The sequence below is a fragment of the Natrix helvetica genome (genome assembly GCF_964273705.1).
Source record: "Natrix helvetica genome assembly, chromosome: 3".
Taxonomy (NCBI): Eukaryota; Metazoa; Chordata; class Lepidosauria; order Squamata; family Natricidae; genus Natrix; species Natrix helvetica.
In genome coordinates, this window is record NC_138549.1 from 99,478,060 (window position 1) to 99,491,146 (window position 13,087).

The following is a 13,087-nucleotide window of genomic DNA, read 5'->3' on the forward strand; positions in this document are numbered from 1 at the left end:
AGTACTTATGGCTCTGTTTCTATAACAATGCAGCAGTCCTTTCTCCCACTGAATTAAGTCAGTTAAATGTAGTAGCAATGGAGCTCTTCAGATAACTCAATAATTGACTGGATATCTTGAGTCTTCCCAGTTACTGTAAAAAAGAAAGAAAACAGGAAGCTGCAATTTTCATTTTCTATATTTTTCCTTCTCCTGAATGAGATAGGTGGGGGCAATCTATTGCTTCAATCTGGGCTGATGCCATTAAAAAAAGTTCAGCAGTTTTCTCCTACAATTCTAATTTCTTTTTCATCTCTCCTCTTTCAAACAGGTATTTGAAAAACCAAAGATGTTAATCTTCTAATCAGCTATAGGCTGAAAACAAAGATGATTGAAAGATAGCATTGTCCATGTTTCCCTGCCTCCCTGCCTCCCTTCCTTCCTTCCGTTCGTCCGTCCGTCCGTTCCATTGTGGGACATTGTGAGGAAGCTGAGGATGTACTAGTAATAACTCTAGACTATAAACTAGTAATTAATACTAATTACCTTAATCCAGTATTTCTCACCTTTTGCAAATTTAAGATGTGTGGATTTTAACTCCAAGGCCTTAATGAGAAATTCTGGAAATTGAAGTCCATACACCTTAAAGTTACCAAGGTTGAGAAACACTGAATTTATTTAATAAAAGGCAACATAGGCTGCAAATAAATACATAAATAAATAAAACAAGCAAGCCCAGGAAGAAAAGGTTCATTTAAGGAGTCCCCACATAATTTATCCCTATACTGAATCTCCTTATTGAAAGCAATTTGACTGTTAATTCTTTGACTGTGCCTTACAGTATGAAATTTGACAGTTCATTGCTTCCCCTTTTTGTTATGCTGACAGTATTCTTTTGTGTTTTTCATCTATTACACAGTTTTGCACATTTTAGAAGTTTTGACTGTGTTGCTTAGTTGGGGGGAGTTTTTGTTTTAATTAGAAATCTTTGACAGCCCTAGATGAAAGCTGTAAAATGGAGCTATTCTGGAAGAGAAGGAAATTGGCCTTTGCGTCTTCTCATTAGATACCTGAATAGAAAACAATGGGGAGAAGGTAAGAGTGGGAACAAGATTTTGTCTGAGGTTTAAGACAAAGAGTTCTATGTAGTCAAAGATCAAGCTATCCAGCTAGTTAAATCAAAAGTTGGTTTCAAGATCTAGAATAGTTTCAATTAGGCTGTCATATAAAATAGTACTCATATACCAGAGGTGGGTTCCTACCTATTCGGTCCGGTTCAGTTGAATAGGTAGTAGCTCCAGTGGACATGTGACCATACCAGTTCTATCCTCAGCAGCACCATCTTGATTTTCTGTTCTGTACCTGCGCAAAATTTTTCAGGCCCAGAACTGGTAGTAATGGTAGTAATCCACCCCCGTCATGCACACACATTGTACTCGTAAACCAAATAGGTTTACATCAGGACAGTATAGGAATTTGGTAATAAAATAAAATAAATAAATGTGTTTGAATGAGTTCATGGAATGACTTTTATCCTAGAAGATATAGAAGACATAAGTATTTTTTGTGCTGTTTAGCACAACCGCAATAGTTGGGCTAATATCCAGCTACTTCCAGACAATTCACTATTCCTAACATGAAGTGCTTTGACTTCATTGTTGTATGCTTGTGTCAGAATGTGAAGCCCAGATTACAAGATTGGCGGGATGGTGAGGGAGGCCATTCTGCCAAGACTTCAGAGCTAAACCCTGGCTCTACAGGGGCTAGTCTTGCTACTCTTTATCCTCAACCAGTTCCTCTTTTGTCCCCAAAGCAGGATTCATCTGAGTGGACTGTGAAAAGTGCTTTCAAAGTCGGATCTCTCTGCCATCCATTCAGGATATCACTTAATAGGAGTTCTATCAGGCTGGGAAATAGTCATCATTACTTATCAATATGGAGAATCAGCATTAAACCATTTCTTTAGGACAATTCAGAACCCACAAGTACAAAATATGAAGAATATCCATTACTTGAACCAACTGCCATCCATAGAACTTCCTCTTCTAGCCTGTAGCTTCCTTTTGGAACTACATATTAAACAGCCATGAAACTTTAGCATTGGTATAAGTTAATGGAAGGCATATTTGTTCTAGGGTGGTCTCTTTGGAGAAAGGGAGGTTGTCTTTAGGGTATTGTAATTATTTCCCACTCCACAAGAGCTTTGCATAGTAATTAGACTTTAGAGAACTTTATATAGGCGTTAGTAAAACCTCCATTGCTTCTGATTAAGACTCGGTAGCATTGGATTCTCTCCCCAACTATGTCCCTATACAGTAATCAGGTTTCTCAAAATCTACAGTTGGGCCCAAGGGAGGCCTTTAAAAGCTGAATTGATACCCGGGCTATGGTTAATAGGACAGAACTTACTGCTGAAGAGACAATAGCACTTCCCCTATTCTTTTCTCCCAAGCATACAATTGGGTGAGGAATTCTCTCAGTTTGTATTTTAGTGAACATTTACAACTTGCATTTCGCAAACCTATTTGCAAAGTTTAAGGACTTGTGGCCCCAAAATGGACAGTTTTTTAAATTTTGTGATGCGGTTCTTAACTCAAAATGGATATATAAAAATGTGTACAATAGGATACAGGGACACAAAACTAATTATATTGGGGAAACAGTTGCTTGTAAAAATGATCTTATTGGCAAAAATAAAGAAATTGGGAGGTATGTGTAGAAAATATTTAAGTATTAGAATACAGAATACTTAAATACCCTCCAGCTCGGGGCAGGAGAAACATAGATGGATGCAGAAAATGAATTTAAGAATGGTGAAATTGGACAAAAAAAAACTGCTACAAAAAACCTGCAATTCAAATACTCTCCAATGTTACCAAGACAAAAAGAAGGAAGGGAGAAATGGAGGAAAGAGAAAAAGAATGAAAATGACAGTTGGATGAAAGGGATATATACATACATACATACATACACACACACACACACACACACACACACACACACACACTCTTCTCACAAACCATGATCCATCTTTGTACTCATAAGATCACTTCTGCCTTTATGGTACTCATCTGTATGTAGGAAATTTGGTAGTTTACACGTAGCTGTAAACACACTTCCCTGTCACCAGGCAAATCTGTCTATAGTGTTGAGCTTATCAATGACAGAGCTCCTCTATTTGAGATTATGTACATGTTAAGAGTCCAGATAACATCTGGATGCCAGGATGCTATGCTTGTAATAAATACATCCATTGTGTTGCCTTTTCACTGCTGATGTTTAGTATCAGAATAAATAGTAATAATGAGCATATGATGGTGTGTATGTGATTCATCTAGTTTCTATGGAGATTACTCATTCTACTCTAGAGGTTGTTTTATGGAGATTAGTCCCCTCCATTTCAATTCTTAGGAAATGATGTTCTAAAGTAGTCTAAAGTAATTTCTTATGTCAAAGAACTTTCTTGAGCAAAATTGGCAAGCTGTGAACAATAGCTTCTCTATTATAAAGTATGATATTCTCTCTGATTACAATTGCATTACAGTTATATTAGGAAATGTTTGGTCAAAGGCTTATACATTGCACCTTACGGTTATATGATGCTTTGAAGGGTTGCTTGAATATAATTGCTCTCCTAGTGTGTAGATATCAGTGCTAACACAATAAGAGAGGCACTTCACTTCCAGGTTTGACAGAAATTGCTATCATTTCAGTGACATGGAGTGAGATCTGAAATAAGGTAAGGATTCCCCCCCCCCCCCCAAACACATTTAGTGACAGTTTCCCTGTTTGAAATTCCATTTCTTCATTCCATAAGTGAAGTTAGGAAGAGTCACATTTTACCAGCTGAAACTTTGTTTGGCCTTCTTGAAAGGCCATAGATAACCTAGATTCAGTTCTCCACGGTAATGTCCTTGCATTCAAGAACTATTTAATAGCAGCCATATGGCTAAAGCAGGGGTGTCCAAACTTGGCAACTTTAAGACTTGTGGACTTCAACTCCCAGAATTCCCCAGCCAGCTGAAGTCCACAAGTCTTAAAGTTGCCAAGTTTGGACACCCCTGGGCTAAAGGGATTGGGGATTTAAGCATACATGAGTGTTTCATCCACTCATATTTTTTGTTTTGTCATTTCCAACTTTTGGTTGTGTTGAACAACAATTCCTAAGATTTCCAATTAGCATCAGGATTACATGCTGGAGAAAGCTGCTTTAGTCATTTAAAAAAATGACTAAAACACCCCCACACACTTTACCGAAAAAGTATAAATTGAAAGGTTAGATCTTGAAATACATGTCCTAGAAGTACATACACAGTGGCTTCTTCTGTTCAAACAAACTTTCTCTGGATAAGGACAGTAGTTGTAAAGAACTTGCATTTGAAAAACTGAGAAATGCAATATAACAGAACCTAGAAAATCAACCGCTATTTAGTTGATTTCCATTTTTCACCACCCTTTCCTTCATGCAATAGAAAACTCACTGCTGCAGATACTCTGGAAATGAGCTTCCTGTATGATTAAACTATCTATAATATTAATTATGTGAGATTTTCCTCAACTTTTTATCTCTTCTATTTTTTTAAAAAAAAGAAGCCCAGTTTTGGATCAGCGGGGTGGCTTAGTCATCTCCTCCTCAATGTCTTTCTCTTTTGTAAATACAATGAGAAGCAATTTTGAAAAGGAAGAGTTCTTTTCATTAAAGTATCTAAAATGAAAGTTGGTGAGAAGCTAGTAATTACCAAAATTCTCATAAACAATCTGGAGAGCAGCACTCTTGCAATAGGTTCTTAACTACATTTGGTGCACTAAAAACATCAGGATCAAGGCTTGTGTAGAAATTCAGCCAGTTCCTTGTAACTTTTAGTCATCTAACCAACAAACAGAAAGGTGAAAGGTGAGCAGCAATAACGGAAAGAGAAACAAAGGATGGATGCACAAAGCTTTAGGATCGTTTTGCAGAACATATCTGCAGTCTCTCTTAACCAGTGAACTTAATTTGCTGAGTCTAACTAAGATGCTTTCCACCTCACTTGGTTTACTTCAAACTGAAGGTCTTCAGCAGGGCCAGGCAAAATCTTGGAAAGGCCAAAGAGAGTTGTTAGTATGCTGATGCCGTAACCCAAATCACTTACTTCCCTCAGCAATCTCCTTTCCGGGACTTCCCACTCCTTCTTATTAAATGCTTAATAAAATACTAATTTTCACCTTTCTTTTGATCCTCTTTAGCCTTGTTAGCAGCTGTTACCAAATTGTCTGGCTGAGTTTATTAAAACCCATATCCAACGTGCTAAAGAGATTCAGAAATTCACATGAGTAAACTGATGCTTGACCTCATCACAAAGGGAGCTCCTTGTTATACAATCAATGCAAAGTATAATTTGATCTTGACTTTTAATGTCTGATCTTCAACAACCAATCTCTTAAAGATCATGGCTGGGCTGTTTTTTAAAAATCTTTTTATGATATTAAGGAAATTAACACACGGAGTCATTCCACACATATTTGTTGAGAAATATGTGGAGCTTAAATCTATTGATGTCACATGAAGTCCTACTTCTACTGAAAAGCTTTTCCACTTTGCCTTAAAAACTGCTGCCAATCTTATAGAAGTTGCTGAATTTCTTCATTCCCAATGTAGGAAGTTAGCACCCTTCCCTCTTCTAGGAAAATGAGATATTTTAGGAAATATTAAAAGGACAGAATATTTCCCCATTGACCTTTGTCAATGGCCAATTAAGGCCTGAGCCAATCTATTCTACATAACAAAGATCTACCTCCTTCAGGCTGAGTCATAGTAGGAATTGCCCAAAACCCTTTCATTACATCATCACCCAACAAGAGTCAACCAAGCTTGGGACTCAAAACACAACCTACAAAATTACCCCTGCATGACCCCAGTGGGACCCCAGTGGGATCTGACAACCAATCAGAATACAAACTCCCAGAGAGGGCAAAAAACCCAGGCACTCTCAGCATCTGTTCCAGGGGTGGGTTCCTGCCAGTTCTAACCTCTTCTATAGAAGAGGTTCCACAAATCTACAGTGCCATTTAGAACCGGTTCCAGCTCCCTTTCCCTGCTCGTCCACACATCATCAAGAACACCCCTGGATTTTTTTTCCTAAAGGGTTAGGGGTGCAAGAATCTTGTAACTTGACAGCTTTAAGACTTGCGTGCTTCAAATGCCAGAATTTCTGAGCCAACATGACTGGAGGAGGAATTCTGGGAGTTGAAGTCCACAAGTCTTAAAGCTCTCAAGTTTGAACACCTCTGGGGGTTTTATTCCTAAAGGGTTAGGGGTGCAAGGGTCTTGTAACTTGACAGCTTTAAGACTTGCGTGCTTCAAATGCCAGAGTTTCTGAGCCAACATTTTGGTTGCTAAGCAAGAGCATTGTTAAGTGAGTTTCACCACATTTTACAAGTTGGCCCACCCACCCAGTCACATGGCTGGCAAGACACTCCCACCCTGTCACATGGTCAGCAAGCCACTCCCACCCACTCACATGGCCGGCAAGCCACTCCCACAAAGCAGGCCACACCTACAGAAGAGGTTCTAAAAAAATTTGAAACCCACCACTGATCTGTTCCCTTTTGCTTTGCCCAAGATCTTGAAGGCATGCAATCCTGTTCTTCAGTAAACCTTCTTTCCAAGCAACTTCCATGAATCCAGTGTCCTTTTTCCCACTTGGAACTGAACCCAGAAGGACATTTCTGCCAACACCAGAACAAATCAAGATCTATCAGAGTTTGCTTCATGGAAGAATGTTAACAAGACTGGTAACAAGAATGGTAATCAGAATGGTGCTGAAGAACATTGCAGGCCAAAACAACTAGACACAGGGACAGGATTTTTTTTTACCATGCACCATTACTCTGCTAAACACCTAATTTTCAAAGTGCTGTCTAATGTCTATGTGTATTTTCCCATGTAGTATGGCTATAGTATTATGCATTATCTTTCTTATTTCCTCCTCTTATTGATATTATGATTATTATTTTGTTGCTTTCCATGTACACTGAGAACCTCTGCACCAGAGACAAATTCCTTGTGTGTTACCACTAAATTCAAATGTGGGCACTGATCTCATATAACCTTGTCTCTTCTTTCCTTAAAAAAGGGGCAGGGCCTAGTAACCAGAAATAATGAGTTCTAGTCCTGCTTTAGGCCTGAAAGCCCAATGGGTGACTTTCAGCCAGTTACTCTCTCTCAACCGAGCTCATCTTGTTGTTCTGGGGAAACAGGAGGAGGGAAAAATATTAAGTGTTTGCTGTTTGAATTACTTGTAAAGTAGTAAAGGATGGTTTAAAAAATCTAATAAATAAACTTTCCCATAATGAAAGTGTTAGATATTAACATATATCGGGATAAGTCTTCCCTCTGGTCCGCTCCTACAGCGGGAAACAGGTATCCCTCTGATTGGTCGAGGGGCATGCCCAATCCCTATAAAAGGGGAACCCTCCGACTACCAAACAAGCTGGATCACTATTACTACTAATAAAGAGCTGTTAAGTCACTTCGTGTCCGCAGTCTGTCTCTTGTTGCCCAGATCTAACATTGGCGACGAAGGTGGGATCGAGAGACAGATAGGACGAAGAACGCTACCTCCAGAATCTCCGGATTTGATCCAGCCCAGGAATTCGGCAGAAATTCCGACAGCCATCTCAGATCACCGCAGCGCGGCAAATTCAAACAAAGAAGATGGCGATGCATGCTCCCCCCGCTCCTTTTGACCCAGCAAACGACGAATGGGAAGCCTTCATGATTCGTTTCGAGTGTTTCCTCGAAGCGAACGAATACACGGGGATCACCGATGCGAGGAAGAAAAACATCTTCCTCGGCTACTGCGGAAAAGAAGTCTTCAATACGGCCAGAAACCTCACCGCGCCTACTCCAATACAAGCAGTATCGTGGACAACGTTGCAACAGACTCTGCAAACTCACTACGCGCCAAAACCTTCCCGCCATGTCTGCCGCAAAGAATTCAACATGAGGACTCAGAAGGCGGGAGAATCCATTAATCAATATGTTGCAGCCCTACGAAAAGCAGCAGCTCACTGCGAATACAGGGATCTGGAAGAACACATCTTAGAGCAACTCATCTGTGGGTTAAGAGACATTTCGCTGCAAAAGAAGCTGTTGGCAAACCCGAATTTAACCCTACAGACAGCGTTAAACGAAGCAAGAGCGTCAGAATCAGCGGAGAAATCATCTGTAACCATACAACGAGGGGCCAACATAAACCAGCCAGCAGCAAGGCAAACCAGAGTGCACTACGAGGACGCAAGCCCTGACTACGAGAATCCCGAGTTCGAGGACAGTCACCTGATGCAGAGCAGTCACTTGAGGCCTGGGGGGAGACCCGGATCCCGTTTGCCGCCCTGCGCAAGTTGCGGAGGGAATCACCCCAGGTCTACTTGTAGGTTCAGGAACGTTGTTTGTTCGCATTGCAACAAACTTGGGCACATCGCACGAGTGTGCCGGAGCGGAGTCCCTGCCTCACGGCAGCCACCCATGTACCGCCAACAGAAGCCCAACCCAGGGGCTTGGCGAAATCAAAAAGGGCGCCCAGAGAGAAATCCACAAGTGTTTACCCAGAGAGAACATTTCCAAAGAGCTGAACGAGCGTATCCCCAGAGAGATTACTCACAAGGAGTTGAGCGAGCGGATCCCCAGAGAGAATACACACAAAGAGCTGAACGAGCGTTCTATCAAGACGCTCAACGAGAGTATTTTCAGGATGTAGACGATGAGATAGAGTTGACCCAGAGAGAGGAGTTGCGAACGTATCTCACCACAATACATCAAGTCCGCCCTAAGCGGCCCAAAAGGCTGAGAGTCACAGTCCTCTTGGAGGGCTCACCCTGCGAGCTAGAAGTCGACACAGGATCGACCCTGACGATCATTTCATGGGCATCCATGAAACAGGCTATCCCTAGCCTCAGAAAGAGCCAACTACACGCTCCAGACGTCCTGCTACGAGACTACCAGGGGAACCAAGTCCCCATCGTGGGCCAAGGCACATTCCACATCCGTTTCAAGGACATCGAAGCCCAGCTGCCCGTGACCATCGCCAGCGCGCCATTGCAGAACCTTCTGGGGCTTGATTGGTTTGAAGCCCTGGGGTTAGAAATCACCGGGATCAACGCCGTAAGAAACAGCAGCGCTGAACAGATTTTTAAGGAATTCGAGGATGTGTTCAGCCCCGGTCTTGGTAAGTATGTGGGTAAACCAATATCATTCAATTTAGACCCTAAAGTGGCGCCAATCCGACTTAAACCGAGACGAGTGCCTTTTGCACTCCGCCCTAAAATAGACAAAGAGATAGATAAGTTAGTGGAGCAAGGAATCCTTGAGCCGGTAGATCACGCGCGCTGGGAAACGCCCATCGTGACCCCAGTCAAGCCAGACGGATCAGTCCGCATCTGCGCGGACTATAAGTGCACAATTAATGTCGCGCTACAACAGAGCGCATATCCTGTGCCAGTAGTACAGCACTTATTGCACTCGTTGGGGCCAGGAAAGGTATTTGCAAAGTTAGACATGGCACAAGCTTACCAGCAACTGCCAGTTGATAGCGCCACAGCGGAGGCCCAAACTATAGTGACGCATAGAGGAGCATTCAAATGCAACCGGCTACAATTCGGCGTTAGCATTGCCCCAGGATTGTTCCAGAGCGTCATGGAACGACTGTTGCAAGGGATACCAGGAGTTGTCCCCTATTTTGACGACATCTTGGTGTCAGCTGCAAACGAGGAGCAATTAAACAAAAGAGTCAGATCTGTTTTGGCCAGAATCAGAGAAAAGGGTCTCCGCCTTAAAAAAGAAAAATGCCAAATTAACGTGCCTAGCGTAGAATTCCTGGGTTATAGAATCGATGGTCAGGGAATACACCCCACTTCAAAGAAAATTAAGGCGATCCAGGACGCCCCCACACCACGAAATCAGACCGAGTTGCAGGCCTTCCTCGGATTACTTAACTTCTACAGCGTTTTTCTGAGACAGAAGGCGACCGTTGCTGAGCCACTACACCGTCTACTCCAGAGGAACGCACCATGGAAATGGGGACGATCCGAAGCTGCAGCTTTCGCCGGAGTAAAGCGTCTACTCACCACTGACTCATTGCTTGTTCAATACAGCCAGACCCTACCGCTGGTATTGACCTGCGACGCATCACCTTTCGGAGTTGGAGCAGTCCTCAGCCACAGGATGCCCGACGGAAAAGAAGCACCCATCGCGTTCTACTCCAGAACTCTTTCATCGGCCGAAAGAAATTACAGCCAAATGGACAGGGAAGCGCTGGCTGCCGTCGCGGGAGTAAAGCGTTTCCACGAATACCTCTACGGCCGCGATTTTGAACTGATCACAGATCATAAACCGTTGTTGGGACTTTTGGCGGGAAACCGCCCCACTCCGGTCTCCCTTTCTCCTCGCATGACCAGGTGGACTGTTTTCCTGGCTGCATATTCATACAAATTGATACATCGACCGGGCTCCACTCTTGGACACGCAGACGCACTCAGCCGTTGCCCATTACCTGACATTCTGCCAGACCCCACTCCAGAAGTACCGGTATTGCTCATTGACTGTTTGGATTCGGGACCGGTTTCTTCCTACGATGTTGCTAGGTTCTCCTCTAAAGACAATTTAATAAAGCAAGTTCAAACTTGGGTTTGGAGGGGGTAGCCAAAGGGAAATGTGGACCCGGAATTCAAAATGTTTTGGTCGAAACGGGACGAGCTCTCAGTACTACAAGGATGTTTGTTGTGGGGGGATCGAGTTGTTATTCCGCAGGCTTTACGTAAAAATGTATTAGATGCTTTACATATGGGTCATCCGGGGATTGTTAGAATGAAGGCGTTAGCAAGAAGTTATGTGTGGTGGCCAAACATGGACAAAGAAATAGAGGAATGGGTGGCCACTTGTGACCCATGCCAGGAATCGAGACCAGCACCCCCGGAAGCGCCCGCCACAGAATGGGAGAAACCCAAAGCACCCTGGTCGCGAATACACATCGACTTCGCAGGGCCATTCCAAGGTCAGACTTTCCTTATAGTTGTGGATGCATACTCAAAGTGGCTAGATGTAGTCCTAATGACTTCAACCACGGCAGAGGCAGTCATAAAGGTTCTACGGCGACTCTTCGCCACCCATGGCCTGCCAGATCTCCTCGTATCCGATAACGGGCCCCAATTCACGGCCATGCACTTTGAAACATTTTTAGCAGGGTTGGGAATCCGGCATGCCCTCATCGCGCCATTCCATCCAGCATCAAACGGACAGGCGGAGAGAATGGTGCGATTCGCAAAAGAGGCCCTCGCCAGGATGGGTCCAGGTGATTGGCAAACACGCATTGACCATTACCTCCTCATTCAACACATTACCCCGAGCGCAACGACGGGTAGGAGCCCCGCTGAACTACTCATGGGCCGTCGCCTACGGTCTCACCTAGACCGGCTCCACCCGAATTACTCTGCCACGGCTCCCCCAGACTCTACAAGTAAGGTCCGGTCTTTCAGAGTAGGGGATTCAGTATACGCTCACAACTACACGGGGGGAACATTATGGATGCCGGCAAAGGTCATAGGCATCACGGGTCCACGATCGTATTTGCTAGAGCTAGAAGATGGGCGGAATTGGAAAAGGCACATCGATCAACTGCGGGGTCGCCTAGCACACTCCAACCTTAGAAATGAAGATGAAAGTTTCCTGTCTACGGAAAGTCAGCCACAAGAAAACCCCAGCATAGGAAACAACGACGCCGGCGAGCCAAGCGTGGAACAAGACTACACACACGTAGCAGAGCAACCCCCAGACAGCGCAGCCGAACAAACTCCTGAACGCCCGAGCAACGAAGGCACAAGACCTCCAGAACGGGAAATAGAAAAAGCACCCGATCCTGCAACTACTTCAAACCAACCCGCACCCAGTCCTGCAACCACTTCAAGCCAACCCGAACTACGACGTTCCTCCCGAGCAAGACAAACACCCACCTACCTAAAAGATTATGTTACCTACCGCAACGTCCCATCTAGGAGGGGAGGGGTGTTAGATATTAACATATGTCGGGATAAGTCTTCCCTCTGGTCCGCTCCTACAGCGGGAAACAGGTATCCCTCTGATTGGTCGAGGGGCGTGCCCAATCCCTATAAAAGGGGAACCCTCCGACTACCAAACAAGCTGGATCACTATTACTACTAATAAAGAGCTGTTAAGTCACTTCGTGTCCGCAGTCTGTCTCTTGTTGCCCAGATCTAACAGAAAGGATAGGAAATTACTATTCCTAACGTATGCTCTTTTATTGGTGTATTTTGTACTATATTTATGGTCAGTTGAATATGAGATCTTAGAGAACTCCAGTAGATCCAAATCAGGGGTGGGTTTCAGCAGGTACGGACTGGTACGGGCACATCGGTTGATGAAATTTAGTGTGCCTTCCCGTATCCATTCTTCCGGAGGCCCGGTACCGGAATCCTAGCCTCCTGTTCCTTCTTTGGCTGTTGGACTAGCCCACGTGGAGTGCACTGCCGTCTTCTCTTTGAAAACCACCTTGTTTCCGATGAAGGTGGTGGGGGGTATCCATGCAGAGGGAGGAAATTGCATGGATTCCCCACCACTTTCATTGGAAATGAGGCAGCTGTCAAGAAGAAAGCAGCACACGCCCGTGGTCTTATCCAACAAATCCATGCCTCCTGTTCCTTCTTCGACTGTTGGACAAGCCCACGTGGTGTGTGCTGCCCTCTTCTCTTTGACAGCCACCTCATTTCCAATGAAAGTGGTGGAGAATCCATGCAATTTCCTCCCTCTGCATGGATTCTGCCAGAGGCAGAGCGGCAGCCGGGTCCCTCGCCCCCAGGGGGAGAAAGAGACAGTTGGGAGAGGGCCTTTGGTCCTGCTGCCTCTGGCAAACAGGGCTTTACTGTCCCATGGCAGAGATTCTGTCCCTCATCCCAGAGCCTTCGTAATGGTGGGAATCTGTTCTCATTCACCCGGGCTTGTGCAGAGGCTTCCCTCCAAGAGTCTCCAAGGCTGTAATTGTGTGAGGTGTGCGTGCATCTATGTTTTCCATTGTGTGGGGCCACGTCCATCTTTTGGGCCACTAGCAGCTACCTT